The following is a 15057-nucleotide window of genomic DNA, read 5'->3' on the forward strand; positions in this document are numbered from 1 at the left end:
TTCCAACAAATAGAAAATGTTTATTAAGTGTGGCAGTCTGGGAAAATAAGCCTCCTGTACAAAACAGTCAACAATGTTGACTATGCCAATCTCTATTTCCAGGCACAGTTATTGTCTGTTATGCCAGTGATGATGGCCAAAAATTTCCCACTGTTTATTTTGATTATGAGCTCTCTTAGGTTCCCACAAATATGCACAATTTACAGGACAGCACTCTCATAGGTGCCATCAAGTATATCYGAACACTCCTGAATAGAGCATCCCTGCAATGTGAATGAACTAGCATAGCTACCTTTTTTTTCTTCAAGGTCTAAAGTTACTTTTATCTTCTGAAATAAGGAGTTGTGGCTGTGCTCCATTTTTAAAAACAGTGCTTATCATTAATGGAGTTGACTTCAAACTGACTTCTGGCAGCTGCAGATGTCACCTATGTGATGTTTGCAAGATAAAGCTCATGAGTCCAGTCTGTATTATCCAAATTCCCTTGGCAGTCCATGCTTTTTTCTCCACATTCTCAAATACGTCTTGCCACATGAAGCACCACAGAGATGCAGAAAAGACGTTCTCCTTCAGACAGATAAAACCACAGAGCAGAACATATGTTTCAGCTTACCTAAATGCAAAGGAAAACCAGAAAGGATTATTTTTTAAAACACATAGCATCTGGATTCTTAAAAAACTAATTCAGCAATCTACTTGAACACATACACTGTTTTTATTTTACTGACCAACTTAAACCTAATAGAACACTTTGAAAATTTATCATTCACATATCATGTAATTTGATGGAGRAAAAGGTCTGTTATATGAGTATGGATCAACAGGGCTTTTTCTGTGTAGCCTTGCATCAGAAGAGCTTATTTTCTACATTTGGAAGAGAAGGGTCGCTGTCCCATCTTTGTTCCTCTGTCATTAGCTGATCTGTTGTGAAAAGCTGTGTAGGAGTGAAAAAAAACCAAACCAAAACAAACAAACAAAAAACCCACACACCCTCAAGGATCCTTCGTATAAAAGAGGGAGTCATGAGCTTTGGAATTGTAAACAATGAAACTTYGTCTGCTCCCTGTGCTATATGGACCTGGCAGAACAACCCAGTGTTGCAGCAAAGCAGGAGTCATGGTGAAGTCCACAAGTAAAGCTCTTTTCTTTCCCTACACAACAAATAACTAATCTTCTTTTAATGTTGTACTTATTTGAGATTAAGGGAAATAGATGAATTTTTTTTTTTGTTGTTGTGACACTTTTCAGCACCGTCAAGTGACATAGGCAGGCTTTATTTTAATAAGTCTTACTAAACAATCTTCTAATATGGCTTGGCAAAACTTGTCTTAGCAGGTCTGCATGGCATTTGATTGAGAATGGTTATGGATGGCTAATAGCTGGGTACTGAGTAGCAGATGATAGAGATATTAACTGGACCTTGTAGTATGCAGCTTTCCAAAGTGAAATTATACTATAAACCTTCATGATTAAGGGACAGACAGTAGAAACATCTTAAGGGAAAACTCCCTAGAAACATGAAGTCTTCTCTGTCACAGCCCAGTCAGCAAYTGGTCTCCAGAGTAAAGAACAACAGGACTCCCTTAAAGCAATTGTTTCCTGTTGGTCACTTAACCAAAGAGCTCCGCGCACTTTACAGCCACTCATTGAACTATATGCTCCATTGCTATTCCATTGTCCTGGTAAGGAGGAGAGAGGCACCATGAAACCAGTTACAAACTAGAGATAAAAGTCACTGACTTGTGACTTCTTCTCTTTCTCCATCAGACAAAACTGCTGCCATATGGGAGCATGACATATTTCCCACAATTCTGAGAAAAAAATGTGTGTAGTTTGGCCAATATTCTTTAAATTCTGTGATGATGCAAGAGACAACAGCTATTACATGAATTAGCATTTTATTCAAGCATAATTCAAGCTTACTTGAAAATGTAGGTAAAGTATCAAACATCAAGAGAGTCTACAAAAAATGAGATTAGCCGTAGAATCCTTCCCCTGCTTGAGAGCTACCTAGTCTTTCTTTCAAAATTCCTTAACAGACATCATAAAAAAAAGATTTTTTTTGTTGTTTTAATTAAAAGGGGTGATTTGAGGGTTAGATTGTTTATTTTACTGAGGAGAGTAAAACTAGTTTCTTTACGCAAATAAARTACTCATAGTGCGCGTGTGTGTATATTTATGTATTATGTACACACACACACACACAAATACAAATACATAAACTTGTCTATATAAAAGCAATACTTTGCAGAGTTGGTTTTAAAAGCAGAGGGACCAGCCCCTGGTGATAAAAACCTATCAAAACTGRAGTATTTGCATAGGTCCTTTGTGAGGGGACACAAAGTTTAGGAGATAAAATGATTTGTATGTCTTCTAGAATTTAAAACTTGTTTCCTTGACAGAACCCCCTCAAGGAGAATGGCATTCGATCCTCTAGTAGCCATACAAGTAAATGTCCCTACTGGTTTAGCTCCCATCTTTAATGTAGATGTATGTAATTTCACGCTTGTCATCTTGTGCTAATGGAAGTTGGTCAAGTTCAGAATTCATAAATAAATTAGATTATTCAGATTTATTACATTCTTCCTAAATGATAGAAGGAAAACAAGACTTGCCAATCAAGGAATAATGCAAACACAAAGTCAGCACTGGTGAAAAGCTCACTGGAAACATGAATAAATCCAGAGATCAGCAATGACCGTGCACATATGCCTTAGTGACCGCACCCTGAGTGCAAAATAATTGTTGAAATTAGCAATGGAGGGTGCAGAAAAAAGAAACCAAGCTTATTCATTCAGGAAAAGGGAGCTAAACTTAGCAGTAAATATTTTGAGCAGACAAAATCTAAACAGAAATCAGTGGAGACGTAAATAAATTTAGCATAGACTGTAAGATTTTACAATAGAGACTGTGATTTTGTTTTGCTGGTACAACATACGGCAAAACAGTACTGAAATATATCTAACAATATTAGTGGCTAGATAAGAGGAATTTCCATGACATGAGGAACCTTATCACAAAGGGGAAATGCAAGTCAGTCTACACAAGAAAATCTGTAACACCACAGCTGTATTGTTCAGGTGTATTGCTTTACRTTTATAGTTTTTTTGGAACAGCGTCCTGAAATACCTTTCAGGCTAGACCAGCTGCCCATCCAGACAGTAAGCCTGGAGGCAGAGTTCAGTTTGTTTCGGCCATTATTATGCTCTGAGGTCTGCCACTGMGACTGACTGCAGGGCACCTTCGGCAAAGCAACTTGCATATGTGGGTCCRGCAAACTGCAAACAACTTTGATTGGACAGAGCTGGCTTTATATATATATTTATATATGCAAAGCCAGCTCTATCCAATATATATAWAAACATACACACACACACCCCAGAACTCTCTATATAAAGTGTGTATCATTTACATATATACAATAGATTTCTATACATACATAAAACTATGCATGTATTTATGCTGCTATAAAGTTGCCRTGTATTGATACCACATACTGTGCTTACGGAAAAGAAAGCTACCACAGTATGGGTTACACTGGGATAAGTACGTCCATACTAGCACAGCTGCATCAAGGTTCAGGGACAAGAGGAAGTGCATCAGTGTAATTTAAGTCACAAAACTTTCTACTATAAACAAGGCCTGAATAATATGCTGAACTACAGCTAACTACTGAGGAACTGGCATCAGACTTCTAGAGACAGTTGAAGCAAAGGGCTGAAAGTGACTGCTTCTGACCTTCATTTTCACATCTAGATTAATATTTGGTGAAAGGCTAGGTCTGTTTTCACCCTATTCATGCTGTTTTAATGCAGTGTCCTCCCCTCCCTTCCCCTCCACCCATATGATGTGGTTTCATCAGAGATACTCTGGAGATTAAACTGTCTTAGGAAAAGTTTGTGAACCACGCTGACAATAGGAAAACCTAACTTCTGACTTCCAAGACAAGGTTACTGGGAGAGACAGATCAAAAACCTGACTTGTTTAGGATTCTGATACATGACAGAGCTTTCCCAGAAATTGTTCATATTTACAGTAGAATTGCTRGCATAAAACTTGGAAAACATAGCTAAAAATCAAGTTGTTTGTAGCAAGTGCCTAGTCCTAAAATCCTGATCCCAAAGGAAATCAGTGTCTTCACTGAGAATTTCTACTAGAGCAAAAGGATTTTTTTTTTCAGGAACAACACTGTGGGTTGGCCCTGTCTATTATTTCATCTCAGAAGAAGCCTATGTATGGTGTGCTAGTAATCACAGAAATCAAGGCTCCCTAACACCGAGAGAGCATTGGGAAATGCCAAAGAGGGAGCAGAGTTGTTGGGAGAGCCTGATTTTCTGCCTATGTTCTCATGACGACACCTCTCTAAACAGAGCTGGCAAGATTTGTAATAGTGTTCAGAGGCTGACTGCCAACCTTGCAAGCACATTGTCCAATGCATCATACTTCTGCAATRTTTTCAAAATTTATAGTGGCTTCTTGAGGTTATGCTTTTTGAAGGCTTTGAAAATGGCTCTGGCACAAGAAGAGGAAGGGGGAACTACACCACCACACTGATGCAAACCCCCTCTGAAAAAAAGGTGAGAAGGGGAAGAGCTTGTGAATGACTTTACCCCTTGCCACTTAAAATATTGCCACTCACAGGGCGTTGTTGCCGCACCTTGTTCAAATTCCACTCCCTGTGCTCTGARAAAACTGATGAAACCATGAGAGTGTCCAAGACTGTGGTGCATTTCATAGCTTACCTACTGAATAAGATTATTCTATGTGATTTCTGTTAGGTCAGTTTAGATGCTCTTTGTATTACAGTTGTATATTCCCCCTGCAGCTCCTCTGTGAGCCAGTTCAGTTTCACTGATTTCCATTACAGCTATTCTCAGAAATCTATATTGCATCTATAGGTCTATTAAAATATTGCTTCCTGTCCTTTTTTAGATAATAATATCAAATGCATACATCAATTTACTTCTGGAAAACATTGCAGCAAATATTTGTAATGGCAACTGAAGATACAAACCTGATTCTGATGCCACTGACATTGTTGTGCRGCAAGAGTAATCTTCTAGAAGAAAGAGAATTACACCAGGGCAAATGCCTGAGCAACCTGCTTCATTGCTTTTATGGCAATAATTTGCCTTCATGCAGGTTAAATTGTCTGAGAGGAAGCTGTATGTTTCAATAACCTTGTGCTTGTCTAAGCATGACCACATAACTAGCAGTTTGCTTAAAGTTCTCTTTTAATAATGATTTGTTACTGGAAGGTGTATTTCATTCACTCTGTACTTTTGTCACTTGTCACAAATGGGTTCTTTTATTTAATTGACAAGMTAATTCTAGGCAACTTTGTACTTAAGGCTTTTAAAAGTATTTTTAAAAAAAGATAGTTGTGTATAATTTCAAAAGACATGTTCAAAGTCACGTGGAACCTGCACAAAATGGAATTTAAATTAGTCATTAAAAGTTAAGCCAAGAACAAAAGAGCAGTTACCTTTCGGACTATACAACCAGGCAGCTGTTGAGTGAAATGACTTACTAGGAAGTATTCAGYTACAACTACTAGAAATGGATATTTAAAATTTATTTACACATTTAACATGGCACATTCCCATTTTACAACTTAACATTAAAGTCTAAGACACTGAAAGAAGCCTTGCACAAAGCATCCACAAGTCAGTAGGAAGACACTTCCATCTTAACTTCCGTCAAGTTTTTAATCCAGCAATGCAAGTATTATGAAAAAGAAAAAGAAAAAAAAAGATGTAGAATAGCAAAGTATACATGTTCTGTACCGCAGAGCTCATACAAGGCTATAGAGATTGCATGATGAGTCACACATTGTGACTTACACCTCATCAGTTTTTATTAGAAACTCTGTCTCAGCAACAGTTAGTGACGAATTTCTGGCTACCAGTCAGGTATCTTCCTACTTTCTCATCATGCTGATGTGTTACTGAAGACATTCTCAATTCCTTACACACTTGCTTTGCATGGATTAAGTAGTCTGAGTTCTTGAATACAACAGACCATAGATTTCACTACACACACCTTCTAATAAGCCAGTCTTAATTTGAAAGCCTCAAGAGAGGAAAAAATCCTTAATTATCTAATATTGTATAAACAAAATATATCTCATTGYGCCTTTCATAGGGTTTTTAAGCTTTCCTCCTTGAATGTCTTCTGCTAAAATTGAGAATTAGTATCTTTTAATATGGCATGGAGATAACTATTAACTGTAAATAACAAATCATGTCAACAAGTATATTTTCCCTTTATTGGTCTATATAAAGTCTCACAAATTACTGAGGTTGGAAAGCCTAAAAAAATGTAACCCCTCAAGTCATTAACAAGTATCTAGTAATTGGCTGAAATGATTACTTTTACACAGGTAACTAACATCTGGAACTCTAGAAATGTCAGAGTCTCTGGATCTTACTACATTTTCTGTGTCAGAAATGGAATGTTAGATTTTTTCCTTTCTTCCTATACTACTCTTTAGTCATTTTATTGGTCCTTAATGTCCCTCTCATATTTCCCACTAATTTATACTCTGTTCCCAAGCATTAATTGCTCTGTGCTAGTATGAACAGAGATGTACAAATTTCCATGCACAGCACCACAGATGTTTTTCAAGTAACAGCTGCAGGAACATTTCCAGCATAGTTCTATCTTAAGCTAGCATATCCAGACACATTTCATTAACATACTCCTGCTACTTGCCAGAAGAAATAATTCCGACTTACTTTCTCAGATGTACAGTCAGTAGGTAGCTTTGCCTGTCTGAAAATATCTGTGTCTAAGTCAAGAGTTCAAACTGTGTAACTTTGTATTTAGGATCACATATCCCATAGTTCCTTAAATACTTACGGAGTGCGCAGAAAATCCTCCAACATCTAACCTAATCTGTCTTCTGCTTTCCTCCTCCTGTCACTGCAATCCATGGCACAGCTCCCATCTCCTTCAGTGGAAGAAATGCCAGGCCCCAACAGCAACAATTCAGGAGTTAGGACAGGAAATGAAGAATGCTGTAACCACCTGAGGTGCCAGGTGAATTTTAGCAAATGGAAACATTTGTCACTCTTCTAAAATCTGCAACCTTCTTTCTGTCTGAAAGAGCTTCAGTGACTACATGGGATCAAAGTCCTCCATTCCACATTCTCATTTGAAAGACAAGATCTGGTCCCACAYAGTTTCAGCATTCAACTGAAAATGAGGAAACCTCTGTAGGACTGAGAAACTGCTGGTAGTATAYAGTGTTGCTGTATACTATATCTCAGTAATGCTACAGTTTTTCCTTCTATTCATTTGAAATTTGAGGCATTATTTATGCTGTGTCATTATTTTAAGGACAAGAATAAATAGGCAGTTTTGACCTTTGAAATGTGCATATCTTTGCTACATTTGGTTTGACATTATTCTGTGTTCCCTATATCCATTTTTTTTTATTTTTAATTTMCAAAGAACTGTCTTCAATACAGACAGCTAAACATTCCCAAGTCAGGTCCATGAGCATTCACTGCAATATTCCCATTTTTGTTGCGAGTATGGTRGACGGTGCCATGCCCAGCTACTCTAACTTTAGCTTATGTAAAGAGATGTGACTCACCTTGTGTTTACAGACAATACTAAGCTATTTTGTCATGAAAAGTTTTGGTTTCTGTTCCTTATTTGCTTTGTGCACTTATTTCTTCCCTAAAAGCAAACAACTCCCACCCCTTAACCCTCCCACCTCCATGAAAAAAAAACAAAAACAAAAACAAGCAAACAAACAAAAAAAAAACAAGCCAGAACTAAATTTGGGAAGTTTGAAATTAACATCAGGCTTAAAGCAGTGAATGGTAATTTAGCTTTTCTCAATATGAATTAGATAATCTGAGTACCCTTTTGTTTTCTATATGCTTTGAATGGTCATCTATAGTTCCTTACGTTAAGGATGGATTTATCCCTATAGATTAGAACACATTTCTTCCTACTTTCAATCCAAGACTTACTCTCCCCTAGAGAAYGCAGCATATATTTCAAATAGCATATATATAGGCACTCTGTAGGCACACTATAGGCATTCCTAAAAAATCAAGGTAGCTGTTTGAATGTTTTTCCACCCTTTCTTCTAGTGCAAGATTTTCAAAACCGCTAGCCACAGAGGATGACAGGTTTCAAATGTGCTTGGCACGCAAGAGGAATTGATGGGTATAAAGCAGTTTTCCAGACATGGGCTATGATTTTAGATTGTGCCTGCAGCAGTAGAATTGGTCAGTCATTTTGCTTGCATTTAATGAAGCTGTAAAACATGTCATCTCTATAAACCTAGAAAAAAGTCCTGAAGAAAAATCCTGACACACACAGAAGAGTGCAAGTCACTGAGCTACTGGACAGCAAAATATCCATTTAAATAGGGAGGTATACAATTGTCACAGGAACACTATAGATTTTTGAGATGTCTGCTAACATAAACTCTTGTAATGGTAACATGAACTCTCTAGGACATAAAATACCAAATTATAGGTGATGATGTCTAGGATGAAGAATAACCACAATCAAGGTAATCACTATTAACTGCTATTAAGTATTCATGTAGAGARAAGAAGGGAATTTTGATATTTTGGAAGGGGAAAATGTAAGAGAAACTGTATTAAAAGACTGGATAGAATTATTTTTCAAGGCACTGTTCCTCACTTTTTCTCCTTTACCAGAGACATAATTAAGCTGCTTTAGCTGAAGGCTTGTTTGGAATAGGCATGCTCAAGAATACACAGCTGCTGTTGCCTAAGGATATGAAAGATTTAACAGTGCTCTGAGATAAGATACTATTCTATACTTTACAATAATGCTTTATAAATTTTTGTTAGGCTTTTCCATAAACGTAAGATCTTCTGATGCAGCAGGGAGACAGCTCAGGACTTGAAGATCAAGTCTAATTATGGAAAAGTTCATAGATTCACATGCTGTTCTTAGGCTTGTGCCAACTTTTAAAATTAAAATCCTTTCTCCTTTCTTCTCTCGTTCCCCATTTTTAGGCAGTTTAATATGAAAGTGGCATGCTCTCCTTGTTGTGTAAAGTCCTACAGGTCATGAACTGATTTTTAAAGATGGCTTACTGAAGTTTGTTAACGGAAAAGGGAAACTGAGGATAAAAGAAGAGAAGGAGGAGTCATGAGGATACAGGTTTGTGTCACAATCAACTTTCAGAATGAAAAATATCTGCTAAGTATCAAATAGGACTCCTTTTTATTATGGAATAATGACAAATTGTTCTTCTGTTTTTGTTAATGAGAGCTTTGTTACCAACTTAAGCAGATGCAAGCCATATATGAACAAAAAAGCATTTCATCCAATTTCAGCTCAAGTCCAGCCCAACTTCTGCTGAGCCTACACCTGGAGACAAAGCATCTCTGTAACAGGTATGAGATCAAATTTTAGTTGAGGGCTGTATCTCTGGCCCTCTAGTATTGACCAGTGCTGATGTCTTCGATGCATTCAAATTACCCTATCATTTCTGTTATGTCCAATTTTTAAAACTATTCAACCTGATTTAACTCAGAAGTTAACTCTTCTTTGAGCAGGGGTTTGGCCTGGATAACCTCCTATGGTCCCTTCCAAACTAAATTATTCTCTGATTTTATGACTATTGCAGCTAACACCTTTGCATTTGTAGTGCCCAAATACTTATTGATCTTAGATTGTGAAAGTGTATTGGTCATTTTCTGCTTTTCCTGTAGTGCTATATTGCCATTGTGTTTTGCTTCTAGCACTGTTAGACCAGAAGAAATTACATTGCAGTTTAGAAAATGATTCAAGAAAATACTTATCTTCAAATCAAATTATGTAAAACTTAACCTAAATGTGATATGATGACTATTTGAAAWTTTTTTTCTCTAAAATTTGGCACCATTTTATCATTTAGAAGAGCAAGTCTAAAAAATTTGGGATGCAGACAGTTAAACTAAGAATCACTTTTTTTTCCTTACAGTAATCTGGATTCAGGCACATAGATCGTGCATATGAAACAAAATTAAGAAAAAATGTGCTATATATGGGGTAGCTATATACAAATATAAACAAACAAATTCTCCATATTTTTATATAAATAAAATACTGTTATTGGGTATCTGTTCCACTCTATCACACTGCCAGCATAAAATTGAAACTGTTGTACAAGAAGGCATACAGTCCTATCTGCTGTTGGCTTTCACATGTTGCAATATGCATTTCTGACTAGTCATCTATTTTCTAGAAAGAACAGTTGATTTACAGCTGAAATCCCTAGGGTGAGAGRTTCTGTCCAAAGGTTTTATAATAACAGATCAAGTTAAATGGAATAGATTCAAAAATTTCCCAAATGGTAAAGCAAATGACAAAAATATATATTTTGCTGAAGAAAATTACATAATCTGGGACTATTTATTCAGTAATCACAAATTAGGCTGCATAACTGAGAGACTGCTTCTCCCTGCATGAGAGGATGATAGCTTGTAATAAGGAAAGTACTAAAACTGACAATTGATTTAAAAGTGAAAGAATAGATTGCACAACGGCACAATTTGTTGACTGTATAAGCTWCATGCAGTCATGGCTCYTTCTTGTATCTTTATCAAAAATGGATCTAGGTATCTGACAGAGTGTGCAAGATATATATTTTTTGTTAAACATTTATTTTTCCAAAGCTAACAAATATTTGGAGAGATAATTTATGTTCCTTTCTGTTTCAGAAAAAGTAAACAAACTTCGAGCRCTTTGGAAAGGTCTTTCTTGCTGCTAGTCTCTTACTGGCCAACAGCTTCTCTCTTCCATGGCAAGACAACAATTTACCTTCAGTTTCATGCATGGAACAGCTGAATTCTACTTGTGAAACTGTTGGGGTTTGTCTGTCCAGCTGCAGTAGAAATCTACATTTTATGCTGAGGTAAATGAATGAGCCTGCATCTGGTTTCTTTTTTCTTTTTGACACATACTTTAGGAATACCAGAATATATTTTTTCAAAGGATAATTCATTATTGCCTGTAAGAACAAGCATAGTGAATGTACTAATAAGGTAGAACATAAGAATTGTGYAAGCTCAGTCTTATAAATTTGTATGTACTGACTTCCACACTACTWACTTGGAAAATTAGCCTTCTGTTGATTGATTCATTGCAGAGAAAGGATAAGAGTCACAAAAATAACTAATTTTGGATAGTTCAGTTTTCACAGAGGTCAAAGACAGTTCAGCATTCAAACTCATTTCATTTTTTTTTCAGAACTCCTAGTGCTGATGATCTTTGTCTGATGAACACTTACTCTGCRGAAGCTGGGTAAAGACTGTCAACTAATTTCACCCTAAATTATTTTGGAGGGATTTTCATTTTCTCCTGTTGCYTTTCCTGGAATTCCATAATTTTGTCTTGCAAGCTATGCTTGTAGGAAAAGAAAAGGAAAGGTAACTTTTTTTTACAGCTTTTGAATATGGCTTCCTGAGAGAATGTTTCATTCCAGTCACTGGAAAGAGGAGTTCCCTCCAAAAAGAGAAAAAATCTTTCCAAGGCCTGAATAAGCTTCAAAATGTTATTTCTGCAGTGTTATCAGCATGCAGGTCTGACTGCTTCACTGGGCACTTGAATGCCTCTGCATGGGTTTTCTCCAGCAATGGCTCAAGCTCAGCCTGCCTTTGGGGCAGCCAGCACAGATGCCCCAGGCCCTTCCTCTTTGGTGATGAATATGACTTTAGAGGAGAGCTCTCCTGCTTACCAAATTCTGCCTAAGGTCAGACTTGGGGGGGTGRGGAGGGAAAGAGGACTTTTTAATGTATTTCTCTGTAAGGCTGTGTGTCCTTTATGCCAACACTATGTCCAACAGTGCCTCTTCTAGGGTGAGTGCAACTTGTACAGTTGCACTTGTTTTCTTTCTTTTTTTTTTTAAGATCTCGAGTTTGTAATAAATATAAAGAAGCCATAGTTATAAAACAGTCAAAGTCAAAGCACAAACACAGGAATTACTAGACTTATTCTGCCATGCTACACTGAAGTCATCCAGTTAAACAGCAATTATTATTAAAAGTTTGTATTTCTCTAGTCCCTCAGGATATCCAAATGCTTTACAAAATACTTTAATTCAGCCTTGCAACCAGCCTGACAAGAAGGTAATTTTTGCCCTCTTCTGAAGTTGTTGAATATACACCTATTTGAACTCATCAGATTTGCTTGCCTGTGTTGGACTTTGTGTGAACATGATTTGGGTGGATATGAAAATTAGTATTAACTTTTGCATCTGTGGGTTTAACAAACTGGTCAAAAGTCATGCAGTAAATAGCACTTGGGTCTCCAAAGCATAGCTCAGAGCCAAAACCACAAGGCCATCTGTTTTTCCTTCTGAAGAGTGTTTAAGTGGTACAGATAATAATGTCTGTTGTAAAGATAAATGTCCTTCTCTTTTCCATGCATTGGAATTTGGCTGTGAATCTAGCAGTACTCTTTTCCTACCTTCAACTCAGCAGTGGCAAAATCAGGAATTGCATCAGCAAGAAAACGGATATTACAAGTGCTTTAGATGTATAATTTTCTTTTTTCCACTAACATGGGTCTCTCAATGCTCTAACATTTACTGGCCTGTCAACTCCTTAGCGCCCAGTCTGCATTAAGGCAGTGGCCACCTGTGTAGTTATGCTGTCACAGTCTTGAGAACCAGGGTGGGGGRACACTTAAGACTACAGCAATCAGGATTGGTACAAGCCCCCTGCATGCCCAGACGGCAAGTTTACCATATGTGCTGCCTATGCCAACGTTGTTGCCCTGAGACGTTTCCTTAAAACAGACATGCCTTAGTTGCACCCAGTAGGGGCGTAAAGGTCTTCTCCSTGCTATATAACTGCAGTTGTTCCTTGGCTGATATGACATTTGGGGTCTTTATGCTGTTCCAGATTTTTGTATGATGCATCGGGTCCCTGCCTGCTGAACACCTGCTTGTAATGGCCTTTTTCCAGGTATGCTTCATTACACTCGTGAGGTTATTTTTTATAGACTTAATACTTTTGCTTTCTCCTTGGGCTGCAGACCCAAACAGAGTTCTTGCTGGTTGTCTACAACTCCTTCTCAGCAGTCTCTCTTAATCCCTTGGTCTTGGCAGCCTCTTAGTTATGGCAGCCTGCCTACCATAACCCTGAGCTGCTCTAGGCACATACTGTGGCTTTCTTCTTGGAGTGTGTACAACTGGGCAGCTATTTCAACCCCCTAGCCATCATGCCTAGACCTCCTATAGAGGCTGGAAGTGTCCTGAGAGACTTTGCTTCCAATTTGCCACCCTGCTAAAATAACCTACTCTGTAGTCCCTCCCGTGCCAGGTAACTGGCTCTTCAATCTCCAGGGCTTCCGTAGGAAAGGAGTATCTCTCACTAGGAAAGGAGTATCTCTCACATAGCTGACTGGTTGATTGCACTACTTTCAACTCAGTTGGGTGCTGCGTCAGCTATCCCTTCCTACTGTGGCTGAGGACAAAGGGCTATAATCACATGAATCTAGTCGAGGGCATATTCAGCAGGAGAGGGGTAAAAGGAACTCTGTTGCAGTATGTCAGTACTAGAGGTTCCTGCCAGACCATCAGTTCCGGACTCTGCGGGTCTGAGGATGTGTCGCATGGCCTTGGGCTCCCTGCACTGCCATACTAAACGTGCTGGGAAGGGCCCTGATGGAAATTCCTTAAGCAAATAGTCACAATATGCAAGAACTACTGTAACTTCAGCATTGCAACAATCTTGTGACACTGCATGCCAGACTTCCAGCAAGAATTTCCCAATGGGGAGCATCAACTAAATTATCCTCACTTGATCACTGCCAGACACTACTAGTGGGCCAATAAAAAAAATAATGCCTTTGCTATTTCACACATTCCTGAAATGCTGATCTTCTCACGGTGAGAACCAGAAGAGTTAGACTGAAACTGGAAAGCTAGGTAAAATTCCAATGGACCTTGCAAAAAGTTTGCAAATGCTGGCCCTCTCTTCACCTACTTAGCTCTAGAAGACATACTCCAATTCAAAATAAAGAGGGAAAATGGAGGGGAGCAGTGCACATTATGCACAGGGAGATCTGGTTGCTGTACTGAAAATAGCCTTTCATTTTACCATCTTAAATATAGACTGAGAGTTACCAGAGAACGGGTTAAAAAACCTTATGCCATATGAGTTTTAACAAACYGATTCAGAGTTCATTCATCAGGAAATTAATAGAAAAATTCTATGGTCTCTCTCTAGGCTTGATTTATGTCTTTAGAGGAAATCGTCCTTTGTGTGCTATCTCAACAGCTAATAACTACAGATACTGGAAAAGGGTTTAAAGAAAATGAGTTGCCTTTGCGGTGAACTTCTTGCTTTCATCTGTTAATTTCAACCTGTGGTGGTACAGCAAGGTTTTGCTCTTCACCTTGGCAGTGGCAGGATTTTCGAATTATTTACTTCAGCTATATAGTTCCTGTAGCTGTAGCATTATAACGTCTCCTGTCCCCCGAAGAAAAGACCTACGTTAAAGAAATGTGAGCACTCCCAAATTAAATTGTCCAGTTCTCAAGTCCAGCAGGAAAAAAAAAGGAAAGAAAGAAAAAGACAGAATGAGGCTGTGGAAAGCCATCCCAGCTAACCTAATACTTCAGGGATCTCTACCTTCGGCTCTGCGACGCGACACCCGGAGAGAGGCTACAAACTGCAAGTGTGAAGGAAAAAAAATGGCAGTGAATGTCTTCTGCAGGCCTTGGTGTTCCGGGAAAGGACTRTGGAAGCCAATAAAGCGAATGAGGGGTTAATACCTGTTTGCAGCTTGCACGGCAGCGAAAGAAGACGCTAGCGGTGACCAGGAGCCTTGCTGCAACCTGGACAGCAGGAGAGAAGCAGACCAGGAGACACCAGGCGGCTGTAAAAGCAGCGAGAACGTAACGCTTTCGCTGCGTGCTCACGCGCGCCGAGGAGAAGGTGTCCGCAAGCAAACGCCTCGCTGTTCGGCGACTGCTTTCAGTGCAACTTTGCAGGGTCCAGCGCCGGCGGGAAGAGCCCGGGCGGGCCCGGCCCGCCGCCGCCGCCCGCCCCGCAGGCCGCTCAGCGG

General features: G+C 38.6%; 1 long non-coding RNA gene across 1 annotated transcript; it reads right to left on the bottom strand.

The window, feature by feature from the left end:
* LOC146593681 (uncharacterized) lies at positions 1–15051 on the bottom strand. Its single transcript, XR_014896333.1, has 2 exons — positions 14765–15051; positions 1–613 (listed from the first exon to the last, which is right to left on the bottom strand). It is a non-coding gene; the product is annotated as an uncharacterized LOC146593681 (long non-coding RNA).
* Between the last annotated feature and the right edge of the window lie 6 nt (positions 15052–15057).

This window comes from Rhea americana, unplaced genomic scaffold (assembly GCF_003343005.1).
Source record: "Rhea americana isolate MKP2758 unplaced genomic scaffold, rheAme1 scaffold_284, whole genome shotgun sequence".
Lineage (NCBI taxonomy): Eukaryota > Metazoa > Chordata > Aves > Rheiformes > Rheidae > Rhea > Rhea americana.